Consider the following 23439-nt stretch of genomic DNA (forward strand, 5'->3'; position numbering starts at 1 on the left):
GATAATTTACCTCTAAAAATAAGACATAATATGTATAAACTTAAAGTTATACCATTTATTTAATAAAGCAAAGTTAAACATAGGAGAGATACTTGCTTCTCCAGATCAAGTCAGTCATTCTATTTCCATGTTCTATATTTCAACCACTCAGAAAATATCTTTTATTTGAAATTTTCATACATGAGTAAAACATATCTCAACCTGTAAATGTAACTTTTATTTGCCAGATATAATTGTATCTCGGAGGATTACTGCTGAATAAAGAGCCCTTTCTAGCTCTTTCTGAATTCTATTTGGCTGGTTCAACTCAGCTATTCTGTCTCAAAACTCCTCTCCAAGCTGACTGACTTCAAACTGGCTTCTCTTTGGTTTCTCCTGAACTGCTCTGCTTCTCCCTCTTTGAACTGACCTGCCCCAAACTGCATGTACTCTGCTGAAGTCAACAGCACTCAATTTAACAGCACCTAACTGCCTGTACTGTATGAATCTACTGTATTGTCTTCTCTACTCTCTCCACTGGACTCTCCTCTAGTTTCAACTCAACTATACTGCTCTTTAGTATCATCTCTTTCCTGTCTGTTCTCATGAGAGTTGAGCATATCTTATCTCTGACTCCTTCTTCAAATCTTTCTCTAATTTGTTACTTTGTCTGCCCCTCAATTAGACGTCACTTTCAAATATGGGGACTTCTTTCTACAAACCAACTTTACTTTCATTGTTTGGGATTATAAGTGTATACTGAAAGTATGTCTGTATTCCAGCCAGAGGGATTAAAGGTGTGTGGCATGTCTGCATTTCAGGGAGATACACAGATACAGATCTTTGGATGTGATCCCTTGCCAGAGCAGCCATGTTGTCAGATTTAAATTCCTCTATACCAACCATAGGACCCTTTCCCTTCCCATTCAACACTCCCTAGGTCCCCAGCACATATCCCTCCCAACTTCATATCCTATAGTTTTTTTTTCACAAAAAAAAATGATTATTTCTCATATTTATATATTGTCTCATTGCAAGAGCCTCACAAAGCTTCATTTACCTGCACATTTTTAAGTCTCACAAGTTCATTAGAGTGTACCTTTTTTCCACATTTTTTAAGCTGCCCCTCAGGGATGTGTTACGTGACTGATCTAGAGTATGTAATTTCCCTTTTTATGGGTTTCACATCGTGCTCTCTTATTTATCCCAACAGTCTTGCCAATACTTATTAATGGCTAGAATCAATGTCTGCTTTCTCCGACTTTAAGACTCAAAGAGATAAAAGTGTTTTACTTATGCTCAGTTTCTTATCCTTAGTGCCTAATACCATGGCTATCATCTATTAGTATCTCATGTTACTTGCTGAGTGACCTCAGTATTAACTTTTTCTATGACTCCTTACAATCTTGTAGGACCTTGTTTTTATTTTGTTTTATTCTTGGGCTAGATCTGTAGACCATGATTAGCCTTGAATCCCATACATAGAAGAGTCTGGCCTTGAACTTCTGAACCTCATGCCTTCAACTCCCTGTTCTAGGATTACAGGTGTATTCCGCTATGCTTGGCTTTGAGCCATTACTTATTTCTATTGTATCATACTAAATTTCCACTTTAAATTATTTATGTTATTCTTTGTTACTTGTTAAATATAATTTTTAGTTTTATATAAAATCAGACTCTTTGGTTATAACAAAATAAGTCTCATAGTATTAAATGTGTTGAGTAACACAGAGCCACAGAAGAGTCGAGCAGTTAGTTGCAAAGACTTCTCCATTGGGAAGATGCCTAAATTGTACCACAGAATCGGTCTTATGGAAACTTTATTCGTAGCACCTATGCATGCAAACACTTTTTAAAAACTCCACCAACCCCACATTGCCAGATATTGTACTCTCTTGTTAGATCTCCTACCTATGTTACCTGTGGTCACGTATTAACTTTAAATGGTCTCTCCTATATGTGGGGCATACATATGTGGCATGACAATCCTCTCCTGAAAGACAGACAAACCCTCATTAGAAAAGGGAGTACCAGGGGGGGAGCGGAATAAAATGGGCAAATGCTATGGCATCCCCACATAATTATTTCAGATGTAGGGACAGATGAACACAGAAAACCCCTATCTAAATGTCCAGTAGTATATTTTAAAGTACCCAGAATAATGCACTCTATACAGCGGGACATAAATGATTAATATTTCAACAAACTAGCAGACTATCAGGGGAAAAAATAACAAGTAAAGTCATACAGAACAATAGCACAAAGGCAGACTCAAAAATTCCACTTGAAACCAGAGGTACCAATTTTACTACAGTCCATATGACATCCTTATTTATGAACACCATCTGTGAGATTTAAAAAACGTCAGAGCCTATTTAAATGTGGTAGCAAAGATGTAAAACAATTTTTTTTTCAGTGACCAGCAGGGACTCAACTGCTTAGGGACATGGAACAATGAGTCCATTAAGAGACTCACAAAACCATGATCATCTTACACAGTGCTAGGAAGAAGATAGTGTGCCCATTAGAAGTCGGCCTTCCATCACTGATCCTCAGACAGCTGGTCACCAATAACAGAGGAATGACTGATAGGTAGAAATTACAAAACCCAGATCACTTTCTCCTCAGTGCAAGCATTTCCACCAAAGAACTGTGACAGGAAAACTGCACATGGAATCTGCATAGATATGTGGGGGAGTGTAATAAAACAGCTGTACCTACCAGAATGATTATTTGAATAGGAGACTTGGACTTTTAAACTTCAGTTCACAAAGCCAGGATTAATACAGCATCACTGGGTGCTATCATTTATGTGAGCGAGTTAGAAAGGTTTTATTTTTCTGCCAAAAAATATTGAAGTAGTCACATTTGGATGAGTTCCTATAGTGAGCTACATAATCAGGCCAGAACAATTATACTCGTAGATTGCTTTTGTACCTCTAAGCATGGATATAAAAATTTAATCTGTGAGGAAGCAATTTCATAAAGAGGTATGGCTTTTCAAACACAAATCTGTTCAATGAAATCTAATATCTAGCGTCTAGAAGCCATTAAAAAAGAAAAAATAAAACTTTAAAAATAACCTTATCTGTCCAACTGTTCACACTACAGTAATGTATTTCACACCATACTTTTGTACAATATTAGATCCGAGTTTTGTCACTAAGACCCTTAAGAAACTTATTGTTTTTTCTTTTCATATGTTTTTAATAATTAAGTGTCAAGCCAGGTCGAAAAGGCATCTTTCAAAATTGCCTATATAATATAAGTAGCAAAATCCAGTGACGTTCAGCAATGATTTCTTTAGTTCTTACCAAAACACTAGATGATAAAAAAAAAATAAATTAATTTTTAAAATATAAAGTGTCCCCATCAACAGTCTTCACACACCATAACAAAATATCCTTTTAAATAACAAGAATACAAATAAATGTGTTCCGCACTCCTTCATTGCTGGTGGGAATGCAAACTAGTACAACCACTTTGGAAATCTATCTGGTGCTATCTCAGAAAAATGGGAATAGGGCTTCCTCAAGACCCAGCTATTCCACTCCTTGGAATATACCCAGAAGATGCTCCAGCATACAGTAAGAAAATTTGCTCAACCATGTTCATAGCAGCCTTATTCATAATAGCCAGAACATGGAAACAGCCTAAGTGTCCCTCAATAGAAGAATGGATAAAGAAACTGTGGTACATATACACTATGGAATACTATTCAGCTATTAAAAACAAGGAATTCCCGAAATTTGTGGATAAATGGATTGAGCTAGAAATGATCATAATGAGTGAGTTAACCCAGAAACAGAAAGACTCAAATGGTATATACTCACTTATATCTGCATATTAGCCCAAGGGGCATGTCCCACGAAAGCCTTCACTTACCAGGAAACTGCGACAGAGGAGAGGACATTCTAGTGGGACTCTAGATGAGAGAATCATGGGAGAAAGGCAAAGTAGAAGGACCCAGGGGGTCCTAGAAGCCTACAAGTAGAACATTATGATAGGCAGATTTGGGCCCAGGGGTCCCACTCAAACTAAGGCACCAGCCAAGGACAATACAGGCGGTAAACCTTAAGCTCCTACCCAGATCTAGCCAATGGACAGAACACTCTCCACAGTAGAGTGGAGAGTGGGATATGACTTTCTCACATACTCTGGTGCCTCACCTTTGACCATGTCCCCTGGACGGGGAGACCTGGTGGCACTCAGAGGAAGGACAGCAGGTTACCAAGAAGAGACTTGATACCCTATGAACATATACAGGGGGAGGTAATTCCCCTCAGGAACAGTCATAGTGGAGGAGAATAAGGGGAAAATGGGACGGAGGGAAGAACGGGAGGATACAAGGGATGGGATAACCATTGAGATGTAACAAGAATAAATTAATAAAGGAGGAAAAACAAAACAAAAAAAAAAAACAAATAAATGTGTTCCGGATGATGTTAGTTTTTAAATAAAGATAATCTTGAACATTCTTTTGAGTTCATTCATAGCGGACACTACTAGAAATATCATAGCATCTATTCTTCTTTCATTGTGATTTCCATTCCAGTTGGCACTAATTTTTACCTAGGCATGTATCCAACAATCACAAAAGAGCATGTCTCAGCCTCCCTAACAGATGGGATTGGCTGCATACCCAAGTACTAGCCATAAGAACAGAAACAGACACAATGAAAGGTGTGTGTGTGTGTGTGTGTGTGTGTGTGTGTGTGTGTGTGTGTGTGTGTGTTATCAAGACAGGGTTTCTCTATGTAGCCTTGGCTGTCCTGGTCTCACTTTGTAGACCAAGCTGGCCTTGAATTCACACAGATCCACCTGCCTCTGCCTCCCCAAGTGCTGGGACTACAGGCGTGCACCACCATACCCAGCTACTATTTGAGTTTAGTTTAAAAAACTATTTATTTTATATTAATTATGTATATTGGGGTATGTATCCATGGATAAAGAAGTCCATAGAGGCCAGCTGCTGAAGCTGGGGTAACAGGCAGTTGTGAGCCTGTTAGAACACAATCTCATCCTATTCTAACAAGTCTTTCTTCTACTGTGAACTCCTACAGAAAATAAAGCAACTTACTTTTCATTTCTTTTTTTTTTTTCTTTTTCCCTCTGGTAGGATTAGGGATTGAACTCAGTGTTTCACACATGATAGTCACGTGCTCTGCCACTGAGCTATCTCCCCAAAATGGAGCTATTAATTTCAATATGCATTATTGTATCTAATACACTGTGCAATATGTGACATATATCCAATAAATGTGAAAATATGGAAAAATTATATAGTGCAACAAGGTAGCCAAAGGTGAGTTTAATCAGTAGTTACTCTGATATAACGCTAAATAAAAGTATTTTAAGTCTCCATATCTGTCAACGGGGACTCTAACATCAGTACTTTTTTTTGTTGTTGTTTACTAATTTACTGTAGTGTTTTCTGTTGTGACAAATGAGAATGCAAGTACCTGTGAGGTCTATATAATTCTTCATACTACTGTAGTAACTATGCCAAGAGCCTCATGTACAATCCAACCGGCTTTAAAGAAGCCTCACCATTCCACGTCCACTCTAGTGGACGTATGAGCAGTTCAGAGAGGTGGCCAAGTCAACAAACACTTCCCGGTTATACTTTAACCCCTAAGTCTCACAGTTTTATGTTACATTGCGACAAGACTGTGAGATGGAAAGAAACTGCTTCATACTCCAGCCTTCTCTTGTACTAAATAGTCCATCCTACCCTTTGTCCTTCTCATCATGTATTTAGCAAGACTCTCCCTGTGGTCTCTTTTGACCACCTTTTACGTGGGTTTTCTGGAATGGCTGGGCACTAACTGACATGGTTACTTTTAGCCATGAACTTTCCGATGTCTTGATGCTCACCCAGGCACCTCTAGCTCTCGCTTTCTCAGTGCTGTTCCCCTTGTATCTCAAATGCTTGTCCCAGCTTTCTCCTACATCCACTCTCTAGCTTAGGACACAGAGCATAAAACTTAATTCATCCAAGTCATCAATCCTTGGGGTTTTTATTGGCTTTATTTTTTGTTTGTTTGTATGCCTGGTTGCTTTTATGCAGGAAAGCATGCCACAGATGTGACATGTTAAAGGCATCTTGAGGATTCTGACACATAAACTTTAGCCCTATTACTTGATGTTCATCTGCATATTAGTCATAAGAGGTTCAGATCTAGCCAATGGACAGCTTATTCTCCACAGTTGTGGGGAGAGCAGGGACTGTCTCTGACATGAACTCTGGTGCCCCCATTTTGATCACTTCCCCTTGGTGGGAAGGCCCAATGGCACTCAGAAGAAGGGGAAGCAGGCTATCCAGATGAGACCCGATAGGCTGTGTTCATAAGGTTGGGGAGGAGGTCCCCTTCTGTCAGAAGTCTAGGGGAGAGGAATAAGGCGAAAGAAGGAGAGAGGGGAGAATGGGAAGATACAAGTGATGGGATAACAATCAGGATATAATCTGAATAAATTATTATAAAAATGAGAAAGAAGTCAGCACAGTGATTAATTATGTATTCTTTTCAGTTTTTTTTAAATCTAGCTTTGTCAACAAACAAAATCATAAATGCCACTGAGACATATACTTGCACAAGTTTTCAAAATGTCCAAGGAGGACAAAAATCATTTCCAGCTGTGTTAACCCACAGCACTGCTATGACATGTGTTGGAAGGAAGGCACTGTTCCATGTGAGTTATGTGTATGAACAACTTTCATCTTCATTTCTGACCCTAAAAAGAAGTCACTGCTACTATTATCTTTGGCTTGTATACTGGAAACGGAAAGGCACAGAGATCACAATATCATCCAATTAGAAAATTGCAAACACGGGAAATAAACTCGGGATAATTAATTGGACCCTAGAATCTTAGTAATCTAGGGAAACATACTTCGTAATCGACAACCTTTCTACCTGTTGGTAGAGCAAATTAGATAAATATAAGCAAATAATGATGATGATTGTGTGTGTAGCTATGGTGTGGATGACACTATGCCAAGAGGTTTACTTGAAATACTTCCTTGACTACTCCTAGAGGCATTTCAGGTGTGGCAGGTGTCGCATGTGTGTCAGTAGGTGGCAGAGAGGAGAGAGGCCATGTATAAGCTCAGTGTTCTGACCTGTGACCATCTGAATGATTAGCAGACTAACATTCCCTGAAAAAGGGGGAACTTGAGACAACCACCAGTCCAGCATCGCTGTGCAGACCCAGACAGGATCCCAGGGTGGCAAGCAAACTGGAGACTGGAAGAACACAGTATGTAAATCAGGCCCCACAGAGAGATGACCCACCCCCCACATCCCACATCGGGCCCCACAGGCTAGTCTGGATGAGAAATGAGCCCAAGATGCCCACTGTGGGGCCCAGACAGAGAGCTAGCCTGAGATGACCACCAGTCCAGCACCATACAGGCCTGGGGTGGGAAGAGGGGGCAGACTATGCCCGAGATGATCCCTGCCTGGTGCCATAATGCCTAGATAGGTCATAGCACTTCTGAAACCACTCCTGAGATGACACCAGGCATTCAGGGACCTGGGCATCATTAGGTAGGACAAGTAGGTGATGGAGAAATGGAAGAGAAACAGAAGGATGTGGGCACAACGAAGAAAAGCAGAACTGGAGACTCAAGAGTCGTGAAGAACAGTCTCATGTCAGTAGCCAGTAATGCCATCTAGGACCATGGTGCAGTCCTGGCCTGTGCTGCCACTAGAGGACTCACTTGGGTCTGTTGTCCTGCAGCAGCAGCAGAGATACGTTACCACCAAAGGCCAGGCAGATGTTCCTGGTCTGGGCTGCTGCCTGGGGACATGTTAATATCTGAGGGCTCTGCAAAGTTGGGCCCACACGTCACCTGGGCAACATGACAGAGCTGGCCCTGGGGGTGTGAGAGCAGGAGAACTGCCCCTGCCCCTAGACAGTTGCAGTACTCAGAAGAGCAGGCTCATACATTGTCTAGGAAGCACACACAATACAGCTGGCCCTGGTTGTGCAAGTTACAGGTGACCTGGCCCCGAGGGTATGAGCATGGGAGAGTTGGCCCTGCCACTCATCTCCAGGGCAGTGGCATGGACAAGAGAGTGATACTCTCCTTTGCCCTCTTGCCTCTCCCTTCACCATCTGGGTTGGGAAGAGGATGAGAGCGGGAGAGATGTTTTTGTCCCTCAACTGCTGCAGCACTTGGGAGAGCAAACCCTGCACTTCACCTGGGCAGCACAGTGGAGCTGATCCTGGTGGCAAGGACATAGGTGAGCCAGACCCAAGAACAAGAGAGTGAGAGAGCTGACTCTGCCCCTTCCTGATGGTGATATTGGATGGGCCAGCTGGGACAGTGCTGCAGAGCTCACCCCAGTGGTGTGGGTGCTGGAGAGCTGTCAGACTGACCAGCTCAGATGCCTCTAAGGCCCAGGCCCAAGGCTTTGAATTGGTCCACCCTAACATCTACCCCATGGATGGCCTGCTGGAGTGCCTGAAAAGGCTAGTCCTACAGATCCAAAACTACAGGAGCTCCATGACACAGGGAAACAGCAGTATATCTGAGAGGAATCCCAGTAAGGTTCCTGTATTGATGGTATAGCAGAAACCAGAGGCCTTGTATCAGAACAACAGCTCATTGCAATAAACATTTGCAAGCAAAAAAGTGGAGATAAAAGTACCCTTTTGTAGGGCATACACTGTGACACACTACAGCTTCCATAACAAGGTTGATTTTTTTTCCTCTATTGAGGAGAAGGTTACAAGTGTGGAGGGCAGGTACCAGGAAAGGGGGAGATGAGTGAGTTTGGGGTGCAGGATGTAAAATTCACAATAAACCAATAAAAAGTTTAAACTTTTTAAAAAAGTTTTATCCTTTCTTTTTCTCCCTTGGTCTAGAATGAAATTGTTATAGCAAAGCAAAGTAAAATCCTATGTAGAAAAATATTTAAAAAAAGAAAAGAAAAGAAAAAATAAAAATCCTCTTTGAATTATTATAACATAATAAATTTCTTTTTAACTCAGTTTTACATATGAGAACACTAAGAATGCTTACATATAGCTAGACCCTTACAGCTTCTACTTTACTTCTATGTCAGTTCCTAAATGGTAATATAACTTTGCAGGAGAATAAAATTAACTCACCCTCCCTCAAATATATATTAGCCAATGACAATAGATCCTGGACACCCATACTCAGGCTCTTTTGCTTGCAAACATGTGGCCTACCAGTGCCCCTTTTTACTTCCCTCCCATGGGCTTGCCTGAAAACCTAATTTGATAATCATCATCCATGGTGTGTGTACTGTCTTGGAGAACAAAAATTCTTTAGTTTCTTCCTCAACCATTGAGAGTGGAGAAGAGAAATCACAACTAAAACTAACAAGAGCTAAAATATCAGTGTCATCAGATAAAAGCTTATCAGTTACGAGCCAGGCAGTGATGGTATATGCCCTTAATCCCAGCACTCAGGAAGCAGAGGCCATCCTGCTCTACAGAGTGAGTTCTAGGACAGCCAGGGCTACACATAGAAACCCTGTCTCAAAAAAATAAAACCAAAAAAAAGTTATCAACTACAGGGCAATGTAATCAAAAGCATTCAAATTAAATCTATTGGCTTAGTGAGAGCAGAAACACAGGCTGCTTCCATCTTGTTTAACCCTGTTTAACAAGCATCACGTCCTAAACTTCTCAGATGACATTTCCAGTTCCTTACTCAAGCTCTAGCCATAGGCAAAGAGACAAAGAGGAGTGCATACCTCCTCTTGTGTGAGCAGCACTAGAAAAATGGCATGTATCACTTCTACCCATGTGGTAGTTTGAATAAGAATGGCCCCCATAGGCTCATATATTTCAATGCTTACTCATCAGACAGTGGAACTATTTGAGAAGAATTATGAGGTATGGCCTTGTTTCAGGAAGTGTGTCACTGGAGGCGGGCTTTGATGTTTCAAAAGTTCATTCTCAGCCCAGTTTGATCTCTTGGCCTCAGGATGAGGATGTAGCTATCAGCTACTTCTCCAGTGTCACGTGTTCTGCCATGATGATGATAGACTAAACTTCTGCAACTGTAAACCACCAATTAAATACTTTCTTCTATAGAAGTTGCCTTGGTCATTGTGTCTCTTCACAGCAATAGAAAAGTCACTAAGATAACCTATCTTCCATTGTCTAGGAACTATTCAAAAGATTATTTTCAGCTGCAAGAGTTGCTATGAAATAAAGTAGTTAACTAGGCTTCTCACACAAGAGCAGTGGCTCTCAACCTGTGGAGGGGTCACATATCAGATAGCCTGCATTTCAGATAATTACATTACGATTCAGAGCAGTAGTGAGGTTACAGTTAGGAAGCAGCAAGGAAATACTTTTATGATTGGGTTCACCACAATATGAGCAACTGTTTCAAAGAGCTGCAGCATTAGGAAGGCTGAGAACCACTGCTGCAGAATGATACCCAACTAGTTCAAGCTCTAGCTCTCTAGTTAGTCAAAAACAAAGAAAAGTGGGGAAAAAACCAACAGAAGCTATATTAACCCTGACCAAAGAAAAAATAAAATGGACTGTAGTCATTGAGAAGAGCCTAATAAAAGTGAAATTACGGGCATGATAATAATGGAGGGAGCAGAAATGATGAGGAAAGTCTTATAAAACTAGATGTTGCTTCCTGAGGTCTCTCATTCGAATTTTCAACTATAAACAGTCATTGGAGTCTAGGCCTGAATCTCCATCCCAAGAGCTCTAGTTGCTTTCTAATGCTATAACAAAAACATGATCCAAGGCAACTTGGGGAGGAAAGGGTTTATTCCATCTTACAGGCTACAGTCCTTACTGAGATAATCCAAGGCAGGAACTCAAAGCAAAAGCTTCAAGCGGAAACTTCAGTGGGAATACTACCTACTGACCTCCTCCCAAGATTACATTCATCTACCCTTCTTATATATAGCCCAAGACCACCTACCTAAGAATGGTATCACACAAGGTGAGCTGGGCCCTCTTACATCAATTGGAAGACAATGAAATACCCCATGGACATGCCCCCAGGCTATTGAATGGAGACAGTTCTTCACTTGAGGGTCCCTCTTCCCAGGTGTATCAGCTGTCAACAAAGTTTGGGCGTAACACCAAGTCATTATCTGGTCTGTGACCTCGGTCAACTATACCTCACTTGATTGAAAAAGCCTCCCTTACTGCCCTGCCACTTCATTTCAACGTCACAATCATTGCTTATATCCAGAACACTACGTAATCTCAATAAGGAAAATTTTCAGAGACAACGTTTTAGCCAAAAGTACATTTTAAAAGTTATCATCTATGGAATAGTTCATAAGAGGTCTCTGGCATGCATAATTGAGGACAATGAATTTATAGAGAGGCGGTAGTTATACTTCATAACCCACTCCCTAACATTAAGAATCGCTATAGCCAGCACTCAGGGAGGTAGAGGCAGGGAGATCTCTGTGAGTTTGAGGCCCATCTGGTATACAAAGTGAATCCAGGACAGCCAAGCCTACACGAGAAGAAAAGGAGAAAGAAAAGAAAAGAATTACTACAGAGGGCTGGAAATATAGCTTAGTTATTAAAGTGATTGCTGTGTAAACATGAGAGCTTTAGCTGGATACCCAGAACTCAGTTTTCAAATGGGTATGATAGCATGTAATTGTAATCCCAATATTGAGGAGGTAAAAACAGAAGGATCCCTGGGCCTACTGGTCAACAAACCTAACTGTCTTGTTGATCTCCAGGACAGTGACCCTTTATCAAAAGGCCAGGTGGACAGCCGCGGGAAAGTGATATCTGAGGTTGTTTTTTGGATTTTATGGGCATGTGTGCCAATACACACACATACACACACACACACACACACACACACACACACACAATTTAAAGCAAAAAAGAATTTCTATAAAGGAGATAGAAGTTGTTTCCATGTAACACTATTGGACACCATTTTAAAGAGAGAAATGGAGAAAGAGCTTTAGAAGTTAACAAAAGTATTGTAGTAGTGGGACAGATGTGAAGTTCAGGGCGGCAGGGGAAAAGTCATGCAATGAGAAGAAATAAGTCAAACCATCACACACCTGGCAGCTTAGTTCCCCATGATTGACAGACCCCTAGCCAAACTGAGCAAACAAGACAGAGAAGACCCAAATTAATAAAACTAAAGATGAAAGGGGAAATATTACAAGAGATTTTAATAAAGTCCAGGACTCATTAGGGAATACTTACGAAGCTTAAATTCCAAGAAACTGTGAGTCCTAGAAGAAATGAATAAATTTCTATAACCTACCAAAATGAAGTCAAGAATATATAAATAACATAGAACCATAATAAGTAATGAGATTACAGCAGGTTTTTTAAATGTCTTCCTACAAAGAAAAGGCCAGGATTAAACAGATAAACTGGTGAGTTTCGTCAAGTCTTTAAGAAAGAACTTACACAAATACACCTGAAAATTTTCCACAAAATAGAAAGAAAGGTGTATGGCTAACTCATTCTGTGCACCTACAGTTATTTTAATACCAAAAACAAATTTTTAAAAATTGAAAGCTATAGATCAACTTCCCCAATAAACATAGACACAAAATTTCTCAATAAAATTCTTGCAAGCCAAATTTAAGGATATATTAGAAAGATCATCCATGACCAACTCGTTTTCATTTAATGGTATAATTAATATGCACAAATCAATAGACACAAGGACAAAAATTTCATCACCTTAATAGATGAAGAAAATGTATTTGAAGGTGTTCAATCAACTTTCATGATAAAAGCATTGAAGGAACCAGGAAAGAAGGAACACACCTCAACAAAACGGAGCTGTGAAGACACATTTAGACTCATCCTTGTACTAAATGGAATAGGGCTGAAGTCATTCCCTACAATATCTGAAACAATCAAAAGGTGTTCCCTCTCTCTGCTTTTATTCCACACAACTCTTAACTCTTAACTAAAGTAATAAGATGGAAGGAAGAAAAAAAAGAGATACAAACAGAAAGAAAGATGTCAAATGTCTCTTATTTGAAAATAAAATGAGCAAATACTTAAAAGAACCTAGGATATATGTTTCAACTTGGAAATCTTTACCACTTTCTGCAAATCAACACAAAAATCAACAGATTTCCTGTATGTCAATAGCAAGTAAGAAACCAGAAACATAAATCTGCTCAGCTGAACACATAAACAAATAAATAAATAAATAAATGTAAAACTTTTTTCTACTTTATGATGCTGAAAGAAAAGAAAGCACTAGAAAAGAGAAAAAAATACCTCCCAGGCTCATGAATAGTCAAATTTTATGTGGTATCATGACCATATTTTTTTTTAAAAAATACAAATACAACACAGTCCCCTCAAAATTCTGATGCCATCCTTCACAAAACTACTTTTAAAAATCTTAAAATTTATATAAAAATACAAAAGACCCTAAGTAGTCAGTACAGTCTTAAACAAAAATTTATAAAGAACAATGCTGGAAGAATCAAAATACTTGATCACAAATTATATTGTGGAGCCATAGTTTTTAAAAAAATAGTACTGGTTTTGATATGCACTTCAATAGGATAGGAAGGACCCAAAAATAAGCCCACACAGATGCAGTCATCTCATCATTGACAAGATGTCCAAAACGTACATTGGGGGAAAAGCAGCTGCTACGATATATGGTACTAAGGAAACTGAATATGTACACATAAAAGGTTGAAACGAGATCATTTCCTGTCCTGTACAACAAATTTAAAATAGATTGAAGACCTTAGCTTAATATCTGAAATTCTGAATCTGCTAGAGGAAAACAGGCAAATTACTTCAAGGCCCAGACATAGGCAAGATTTCTCCAAAAATTCTAATAGCGTAGGAAATAGTGCTCAGATAGGATTACATGACATTGCAAAGGTTCTGGCAGGGATGCCTTTTAATCTTCTTTAGCTGGGATGCTAAGGCGGAAGGGTCATGATTCAAGGCTACACAGTATATCTGAAGCCAACCTGAAACAAATGAGACCTTTAAAAACAAAACCTGCAGAATAGAAAAGAATCTTTGCCACCGAATACATTTGTTTGTACGGGTCGTGTTTTATTGTAAACTTGGCACAACCTACCATCATCTGGAAAGAAAATCTAAAAGAGAAATTAACTGGATCAGGCTGGCCTGTACAAATACCTCTGAAGGATGGTCTTAACTGAGTTTTTCTTTCTTTCTTTTTCATTATTTTATTTATTTAATCAATTTATAGCCTAACTGAAGCCTCCTTCCTCCTCCCCTTCCAGTCCTACCATCACATCCTTCTCATCCCATCCCCCTTCCCCTTCTCCCTGAGAAAGAGAGGCCACCTCATGGGTGCCAACCCACCCTGGCATATCAAGCCCCAGCAAGAAGAACTGCATCCTCTTCCACTGAGGTCACAGAAGGGAACCCAGCTAGAGAAAGGGGTTCCAAAGGCAAGCAGAGACAAACTCTGCTCCAAAGGTTAAGGGACACACATGGGCCCCGCGGTGAGGATGAGGGTGTCTTGGAGAGGCAGTGGCACTGGCTGCTGAGGCAGACTGAGGTGATGGCGCTCTTCCCGGTTGAAGGGGACATCTTCACCACCTGGTGGAGCGCTACTGCCACAAGCTTTCTAACACCAACTTTTCCAACAAGGGCTTCCGAGCTCTTCTCCAGCCTTGATATGCTTTCAAGGAGTTTTAGATGCGTACGCAAATTGAAAAATTTGAAACTTGAAAATTATTGGTTTACTTCAGCAACGCAATCCAACCATTTATAATGTGCACCCTGACAATAAACTCTCCGAGATGCTTTGTGTCTTTAAAAGGGGGCTGAAGAGTGTTAAGAATGACTATGAACTGGTAAATTATGCAAAACAGCTCAAAATGAGATTGGAGGGTTTTACAGGCATTTTCTTCTTCACATGAAAGAAGAAGAGGTTTTCAGCCCATGTTAATGGAAAATTTTACCTATGAAGAGCTTAAAGATATTTTTAAAAAGAAATGGTTGCACAGCACTGCTCGCCAAAAGGACACAGCAGAACTCCTTAGAGGTCTCAGCCTGTGGAATCAAGCCGAAGAGCGACAGAAATTTTTCAAATACTCTGTGGATGAAAAGTCAGATACAAAAGCAGAAGTGTCAAAAACTCCACAGAGATAGCCCATCTTCCTCCTGAGATAACGCTGTTCCATTTTCAGTTACTTTAACCTCAAGAACTGTGTTGATGCAGTCAAGTCAGTACTAAGTGACTTGACTAAGTCAACTAGCAAAAGCAGGATCTTTGTGGAAACATCTTTATCCTGTTCATTGGGCAAGAGGTGACTGGTGCAGTGGCCCCACCACTGAACTTGATGCTGAGCCTGATAAGGAATGGGTGAAAGTCCTGCTTTTCAGGAATGGGATGAAGATATCACTATAGATGAGTCAGCCGATGAATCGACTGCTATCAGCATTGCATGAATGGAAAAGCGTTTACTCCATGGCTTAGTTCATGATGTTCTGCCATATGTTGGTACCTCTGTAAAAACTTCAATACAGCTCTGCAGTCTGCAGCAAAATGGTTAGGCAGATTTTAGAGCTTTGTCCTAACCTAGAACATCTGGATCTTACCCAGACTGACATTTGTGGCTCTGCATTTGACAGTTAGTCTTGGCTTGGTTGCTACCAGAGTCTTCAACATCTTGATCTGTCTGGATGTAAAACAAAACAAAAAGACAGGTTTCCAAGCCTGCTGCCATTCTGACAAATGACCTTTGACTTCTGACCTTTGTCTACTTCATTTAGCTGAGCAGGCCTCCTTTCGTGCACTTTACTTACAGCACATTTCTTGTGTTAACAACCCCATTTGGGGTGCATCTTGTGTTAGTCCCATTTTTTATAGTCTCAGAAATTTAATTTAACAGTGAACTGTACAGTGTTGTTTTTCTTGCAAATATATTTTTGTTTTAGAAAAGGATTAGGATCTTTTGCTACGGTGAGAACAGTCTTTTTGGCTTATTTTAAATGAAATGCTTTAAAAAGAACATCACTAATGCCATGCTATTTAAAGGGTTTTTTTAGATTATTCTGCATTTTAGTGATTGGGGGTTAGTGGTTCTCTTATGTGTAAACACTATACCACATTTTGTGAATCCTTCCAAATACACATTTCTGAAGTTTATCTTCAAAGACTGAACATTTTAGAAATTAATCTTTTTCCTTAACATTCTCTATATTTGAACAATTCTCAGGGGCCAGTTCAAACACACTTAGAAATGACTCAGTGAGTCAGCAAGACACCAGTCTATTTGTATTTGCTTTAGACACCTGGTTCCACTGCTGTCCCTAAACTGTGGAATTTGGAATATATTTTTTTTAATCCCAGAATTGTTTGAAGAAAATTATAAATAAAATCTACTTTAAGAACTTAAAAAAGGGGGGCGTGGGGGCAGCTCACATGAAGAACGTCTGCGCCATAGATGTACGTTCAGGCCATGCACACTCTTTGGTTGGTGGTTCAGTCTCTGTGAGCATCAATGGGCCCAGATTAGCTTACTCTGTAGGTCTTCTTGTGGTGTGTTGACCCCTCCAGCTCTCTCAATCCTTCTTCCCACTCTTCCAGGAGACTCCCCAGGTTCCACCTATTGTTTGGCTATGGGTCTCTACATCTGTTTCCATCAGCTGCTGGATGAAACCTCTCAGGAGGCAGTTATGCTGGGCTCCTGTCTGCAAGCATAGCAGACAATCATTGATAGTGTCAGGGGTTGGCTTTATTCCATAGAGTGTGTCTCAAGTTGGACCAGTCATTGGTTGGACATTCCTTCAGTCTCTGTTATATCTTTATCCCTACACTTCTTGTAGGCAGGACAAATTTTGGGTTGAAGGTTTTATGGATGGGTTGGTGTCCCCCTCTCTCCACCAGAAGTCCAACGTGGCTAGGGGAGGGGGCTACTTCAGACTCCATATCATCTACTCCTAGAATTCTCAGGTAGGGTCACCTCCATAGACTCCTGGGAGGCTCCCTCATCCCAAAGATGCTCCTCCCACAATTTACCTTCCCTCTCCCAGTACTCCCTCCATCTACTTCAGATGTCTATTTTATTTCCTCTTCTAAGTGAGGTTTAAGCATCCTACCTTGAAGCCTCCTTGTCACTTAGCTTCTTTGGATCTGTGCATTATGATATGGTTATCCTGTACTTTATCGTTAATATCCACTTATGAATGAGTACATACCATTTGTGTGCTTCTGGGTCTGAGTTACCTCATTTAGGATGATACTTTCTAGTTCTACCCATTTCCCTGCAAATTTCGTGATATCCCTATTTTCAATTGCTGAGTAACATTCCATTGTGTAAATGTACCAGATTTTCTTTATCCATTCTTCAGTTGAGGGACAGCTAGGTTGTTTCCAGATTCTGGCTATTGCAAATAAAGCTGCTATGAATATAGTTGAGCAAATGTCCTTATGGTATCATGGAGCATCTTTTGGGTATATGCCCACGAGTAGTATGGCTGGGTCTTGAGGTCTTGAGGTCTCAATTTTCTGAAGATCTGCCAGATTGATTTCCAAAGTGATTGTACAAGTTTTTATTCCCAACAGCAATGAAGGAGTATTCCCCTTGCTCTAGATCCTTGCCAGCATGTGCTGTCACTTGAGGTTTTGGTCCTAGCCATTCTGACCTGTATAAAATGGAATCTCAAAGTCACTTTGATTTGCATTTCCTTAATGACGAATGATAGTGAACATTTCTTTAAGTGCTTCTCTGCCATTAGAGATCTTCTGTTGAGAATTCTGTTTAGCTCTGTACCCCATTTTTAATTGTGTTCTTTGGTTTGTTAGTGTTTAATTTCTTTATATATTTTGGATATTGGCCCTCTGTTGGTTGTAGGGTTAGTGAAGATCTTTTCCACTCTGTAATCTGCTGTTTTGTCCTATTGACAGCATCCTTTGCCTTGCAGAATCTTTTGAGTTTCATGAGGTCCCATTTATTAATTGTTGATCTCAGTACCTGAGCCATTGGTGTTCTGTCAAGGAAGTTGTCTCCTGTACCAATTCATTCAAGGTTATTTTCCACTTTCTCTTTTATAAGATTTACTGTATCCAGTTTTATGTTGAGGTCTTTGACGTGCTCAGACTTGAGTTTTGTTCAGGATGGTAAGTATGCATGTATTTGCAGTCTTTTACATGCAGACATACAGTTAGACTAGTACCATTTGTTGAAGATGCTTCTTTGTCAAAAATCAAGTGTCCATAGATATGTGGGTTTATTTCTAGGTCTTCAATTCAATTCCATTGATTGACTTTTCTGTTTTTATGCCAATACGATGTGGCTTTTTATTACTATTGCTCTGTAGTACAGCTTGACACCTGGGATGATGATACCATGATATTCAACATCATTAGCCATCAGCAAAATGCAAAGTAAAACCATTTGAGATCCTATTTTGCCTGCTCAGAATAGCTATCACTAAGAAAACAAATAACAGCAAATGCTGGCAAGGATATCCATAAAGAGGAACCCTATGCCTTGCCTATCGGAGGGTAAACTATCTCAACCACTGGAAATCAATATGAACACTTTAAAAACATTAAACTACCATCTGATCTAGCTCTACCACTCCTGGGCATATAGCTGAAAGACTTTTCTTATCATAGTATAGTGGTACTTGCACATCTGTGTTTATTTATGCACTGTTAGCAAGAGCAAAAACATAAAAACAGTCAGAATATCAACAGAAGAGTGGGATTTTTTTTTAATGTTGTCACTTAAAGATTGAGGTTTACAATCTGCCCCATTGGCTGCTCTCTCTCTACTTCCTGTATGTAGATGCAATATGATATATGTGTGTGTGTGTGTGCGTGCACGCGCGTGTGTGTGTGTGTGTGTGTGTGTGTGTGATGGAATTTTGCTCAGCTGCAAAGAAGAATGAAACTACGATGTTTATAAGAAAATGAATACTTGAGGGAACTACCAACCATTAGGTTAAGACAGACTCAAAGAGACAAATAATAAATGTTACTTAGCTTGACTCCAGAAATCACTTATGTATATCAAAATGTTGCCTTACACCTTGAATTATATATAAAATTTTATTTTTATAACATTAAAAATAGAAATAAATACATCTAGACATTCCCTGGGGAAATCACAAAACATTGAGCAATTTTAAATAAAAGCTGTGCACTATATTAATCTGAACTATTTTAAATGCAGGAGTCTGAAAAGCTACTTCAATTTTCTAACTCAGTGAGTAAAGAAATAGGTGCAGAACAATGCTTCTCCTTTTAGTGGCTTTCTTAGCAGCATGGAGAAGACAAGGCTGATCCTTTATTTAAATTCCAAGCGTGGTTTCATAATTACAGTAGAAGGAATAAAAAATCAAGAAAAAAACTTGATTTACTTACTCTCCTCAAGCCCTACAAAACTCATTCATATTGCAAAATAAATGTCTAAGTTACATGTAAGGAAAGCCATATGAGTGACTCTCCATCTGAAAGGGAGTTATTGATAAAGGGGAGCGTTGTAGACTGAGCGTGAAATGTTATCCGTAAGCTCATAAGTTTGAACACTTGATCCCCAGCTGGCAGCACTAATTGGAAAGCTACAGATCAACTAAGATGTCATAGTTTGAGCAGGACCCCTGGGTCCAGATCCACCTGTCATAATGTTCTTCTTGTAGGTTTCTAGGACCCTCTGGATCCTTCTATTTCCCCATTCTCCCATACTTCTCTCGTCTAAAGTCCCAACAGGATGGCCTCCCCTCTGTCCCACTTTCCTGATAAGTAAAGATTTTCATGGGACATGCCCCTTGGCCTAGTGTCCAGATATAAGTGAGTATAAACCATTTGACTCTTTCTGCTTCTGGGTTAGCTCACTCATTATGATCATTTCTAGTTCAATCCATTTCTCGACAAATTTCGGAAATTCATTGTCTTTAATAGCTGAATAGTATTCCATAGTGTAAATGTACCGCAATTTCTTCTACTGAGGGACACTTAGGCTGTTTCCATGTTCTGGCTATTATGAATAAGGCTGCTATGAACATGGTTGAGCATATGTCCCTGTTGTGTGCTGGAGCATCTTCTGGGTATATTGTAAGGAGTGGATTAGCTGGGTCTTTAGGAAACCCTATTGCCATTTTTCTGAGATAGCACCAGATAGATTTCCAAAGTGGCTTGTACTAGTTTGCATTCCCACCAGCAGTGAAGGAGTGTTCCTTTCTCCACATCCTCGCCAGAATGTGGTATCACTTGAGTTTTTGATCTTAGCCATTCTGATGGGTGTAAGATGGAATCTCAGAGTCAGTTTGATTTGCAATTCTCTGATGACTAACGATGTTGAACATTTCTTTAAGTGTTTCTCAGCCATTTGATATTCCTCTGTGGTGAAGTCTCCATTTAGTTCTGAGCCCCATTTCTCAACTGCGTTATTGGGTTTGGTGGTGTTTAATTTCTTGAGTTCTTTATATAGTTTGGATATTAGACCTTTGTCAGATTGGTGAAGATCTTTTCCCGGTCTTACAGATCGACTGAGAGACGGATCCTTATTGGAGGAAGTAGCTCACTGGGGGTGAGTTTTGAGATTTACCACCCACCCCACTCCCTGTTCTCCTTCTATGCTCCCTGTATATAGATGCAATATGATTGGCCAGCTTTCTGCTCCAGCCATTTCATCCCCACCATGATAGACAGGTATCCCTCTGAAACTAAAAGACAAAATAAACCCTTTTTCCTTGTATCTGTTTTGTTGGGATATTTTATCACAGCAACAGAAAAGAAACTAACACAGGCAAGAGCCCCTTACTTGTAACCAATAGTCGTTTTTGCTTTTTAATAATAGCTTCAAAATTCCTGTTTTGACTCCACTGAAGTAAAAGAATGTCTTTGTCCTCAACATGCATGCTGTGGCATGTGTGGACCCCTACACACACACACACACACACACACACACACACACACACACACAGAGAGAGAGAGAGAGAGAGAGAGAGAGAGAGAGAGAGAGGCAGAGACAGAGACAGAGAGAGAAGAGAGAGACAGAGACAGACAGACAGAGATGACAGAGACAGAGAGACAGACACAAGAGAGAGAGACAGAGAGAGAGAGAGAGAGAGAGAGAGAGAGAGAGAGAGAGAGAGAGAGAGAGAGAGAGAATAGAGAAATGGATAAAAAGAAATGTATTAGATGCCTGGTCTCTCCACTGGTGATGTTATTGTGGGGCTTTCTGAAAACTTCACAAGTGAGGCCTCGCTTCAGGAAAGCAAGTCCAATGCAGTGAATCCTTAGTAACATATGATCCTAGCTCTCCCTAAACTGAACAGCAGCCCTCTGTCACCTGCCATGATGTTCCACCCATGCACACAGGACCTCGTGTCTATGGGCTGAATCCTTTAAAGACATGAGACAAAATAAACCTTCCTTTTTTTAGATGGCATCTGTCAGGTGTTTTTGTCACTATAATGAGAAAAGTCACTAATACAGACATGATTACACTGTTGTCTTTATTGAAATGTTTATCACTCAGTATCATAAGCGATCTTTCTACATATTGTCTTTCTTTTCTCTAGGTAACTCTTCAGAGAAAGCAGTTGTGACACTCACATTTATATGTACAATGTGTGACAGGGTGCCTGAACACAACGAATGTTCAATCAACATTGATCATCCGAAACTTCTAAAGGTAAGACCAAAGGTTAAATTATGTTTCTGAATAATTGAGTGTCTAAGGATAAAATTTAGATAGCCATAAATACACCAGAACTACATATGAGTGCCTGAATACACCTGAGTGTCAGCGGTGGGCAGACTCCAGTATTCTGTTTAAGCTCTTTCTGTTCATTAGATCTATAACTTAATTATCTGTAAGGATTATGCACCATGTCCTTAAGCCAAGGAAACAGCTGCACTACACTTTCTAGATTACAAGTGTCACCGTTAAGCCAGCAAATATCGAGAATAATTGCTGCTGGCCCACACTGCACAGCGCAGTCCTCAGTGCTCTTCACATGACAGTTCCTAAGGAAATCAGGGCACCAATTTATACAAGTAAGTCATGGCCGTAAAATAAATCAGCCCAGTGGTGTAAAACAAAATCCACTCCTCCTCGGGAGCACACTTAGGGACGAGCAGAGGCCTGTGGTGGCTGGGGGTTTTGCTTCATGGCCAAGTATCTTACTGTAATTGAGCTCAACTGTCCCCATCTGCGTCCCTCTTCTTTTAGTTCGTAAGTTTTGAGCAAACAAGCATGTGAGCATGTGCAGTCTACAAAGTAATACAGTCCTAGGACAAAAAGCATGCCTCCTTTGGAGAGTCAGAGAAGATATTTCTAAGGAAACCAGATTCCTCAATTTTAAGTTATTGCAATAATTATTTTAATTATAAATTAAATTAAAAATCAAGTAAGACCACTGAGATGACTCAGCAGGTAAAGGTACTGGTCACTCAAGGTTGGAAAACTGAGTTTGGTCCCTGGAAACCACATAAAAAGGGAAAGTTACCCTCTGACTTCCATACATGTTCTGTGATATGTGTGCATCCACACATAGATCATGGATGCACACATATCATGAACACATACATATGTCATGAACACACATATAGATAATGAACACACACACATACCATGAGCATACACAGGATAATAAAATATTAAAAATCTTAATCAAGTAAAAAGATATCTAAATTTTTATTAACAAATGTATTTACCAATCACTCACAAGGATAAAACGATAAAAAAAAATAAAAGCACTTAAAGTTTATGATTTTTTTTTTGAGATTTCAAGATCTGTACAGTGAGTGGAGTAAAATCAATGTCATCAAATGTTTGCTTAAGAGTCTAGCACTCGGGAAGCAGAGGCAGGAGAACCATAATGAGTTTGAGGCACCAGACTTAAATACATAAAGAGATCTTGTCTCAGTTTTTTTTTCCTATATTATAGGAGCCACGGGGGTCAAGGACATCACAAGAAAACCCACAGAATAAACTAACCTGGGCTCATGGGGCTCCCAGAGACTGAACTGCCAACCAGGGAGCTAGCATGGGACCGATCAAGGCGCATGCGTTACCGCTGTGCAGCTTGATCTTCTCCTGGGACCCCTAACAGTGAGAGCAGGAGCGGTCTCCGACTCTGTTGCCTGCCTTTGGAAGCCTTTCTCCCTACTGGGTTGCCTTGCCTGGCCTTAATAGAATAGGAGGTGCCTACTGCAACTTGATATGCCGTGGCTGGTTGATGACCATCAAGGCTACCTTTTTTCTGATGAGAAAAGGAGAAGGAGTGGATGGGGTTGGGGCCGAGAGGCCAAGAGGAGAGGAAGGGGAAACCATGGTCAGGACATAAAATAAGTAAATTTTTTTCCTATATTAGAAAATAACTTTAAAGTCAGTTATCTAAAATAGCAAATTGAAGTAGTGGCAATAGAAGTAAGAAATTAAACATATATAAAAATTAATTTAAGAAAAAAAGAAGGAAAAAGTGATTAGAATCAAATTTGGTTCTCTGGGAGAAAAAATCTCAAATACTTCT

The 23439-nt window shown here is 40.0% G+C and overlaps 1 long non-coding RNA gene and 1 pseudogene across 2 annotated transcripts in view; one reads left to right on the top strand and one right to left on the bottom strand.

Annotated features, from left to right (window-relative positions):
• LOC311583140 overlaps positions 1–23439 on the bottom strand; it is a 163116-nt gene that overhangs the window by 77986 nt on the left and 61691 nt on the right. The window lies entirely within an intron of this gene.
• On the top strand, positions 7554–15635 carry LOC311583079 (F-box/LRR-repeat protein 5-like; annotated as a pseudogene). The gene is made up of 2 exons: positions 7554–7633; positions 14526–15635. The product of its transcript is annotated as an F-box/LRR-repeat protein 5-like (transcript).

Source organism: Acomys minous (genome assembly GCF_964271855.1).
Source record: "Acomys minous genome assembly, chromosome: 14".
NCBI lineage: Eukaryota > Metazoa > Chordata > Mammalia > Rodentia > Muridae > Acomys > Acomys minous.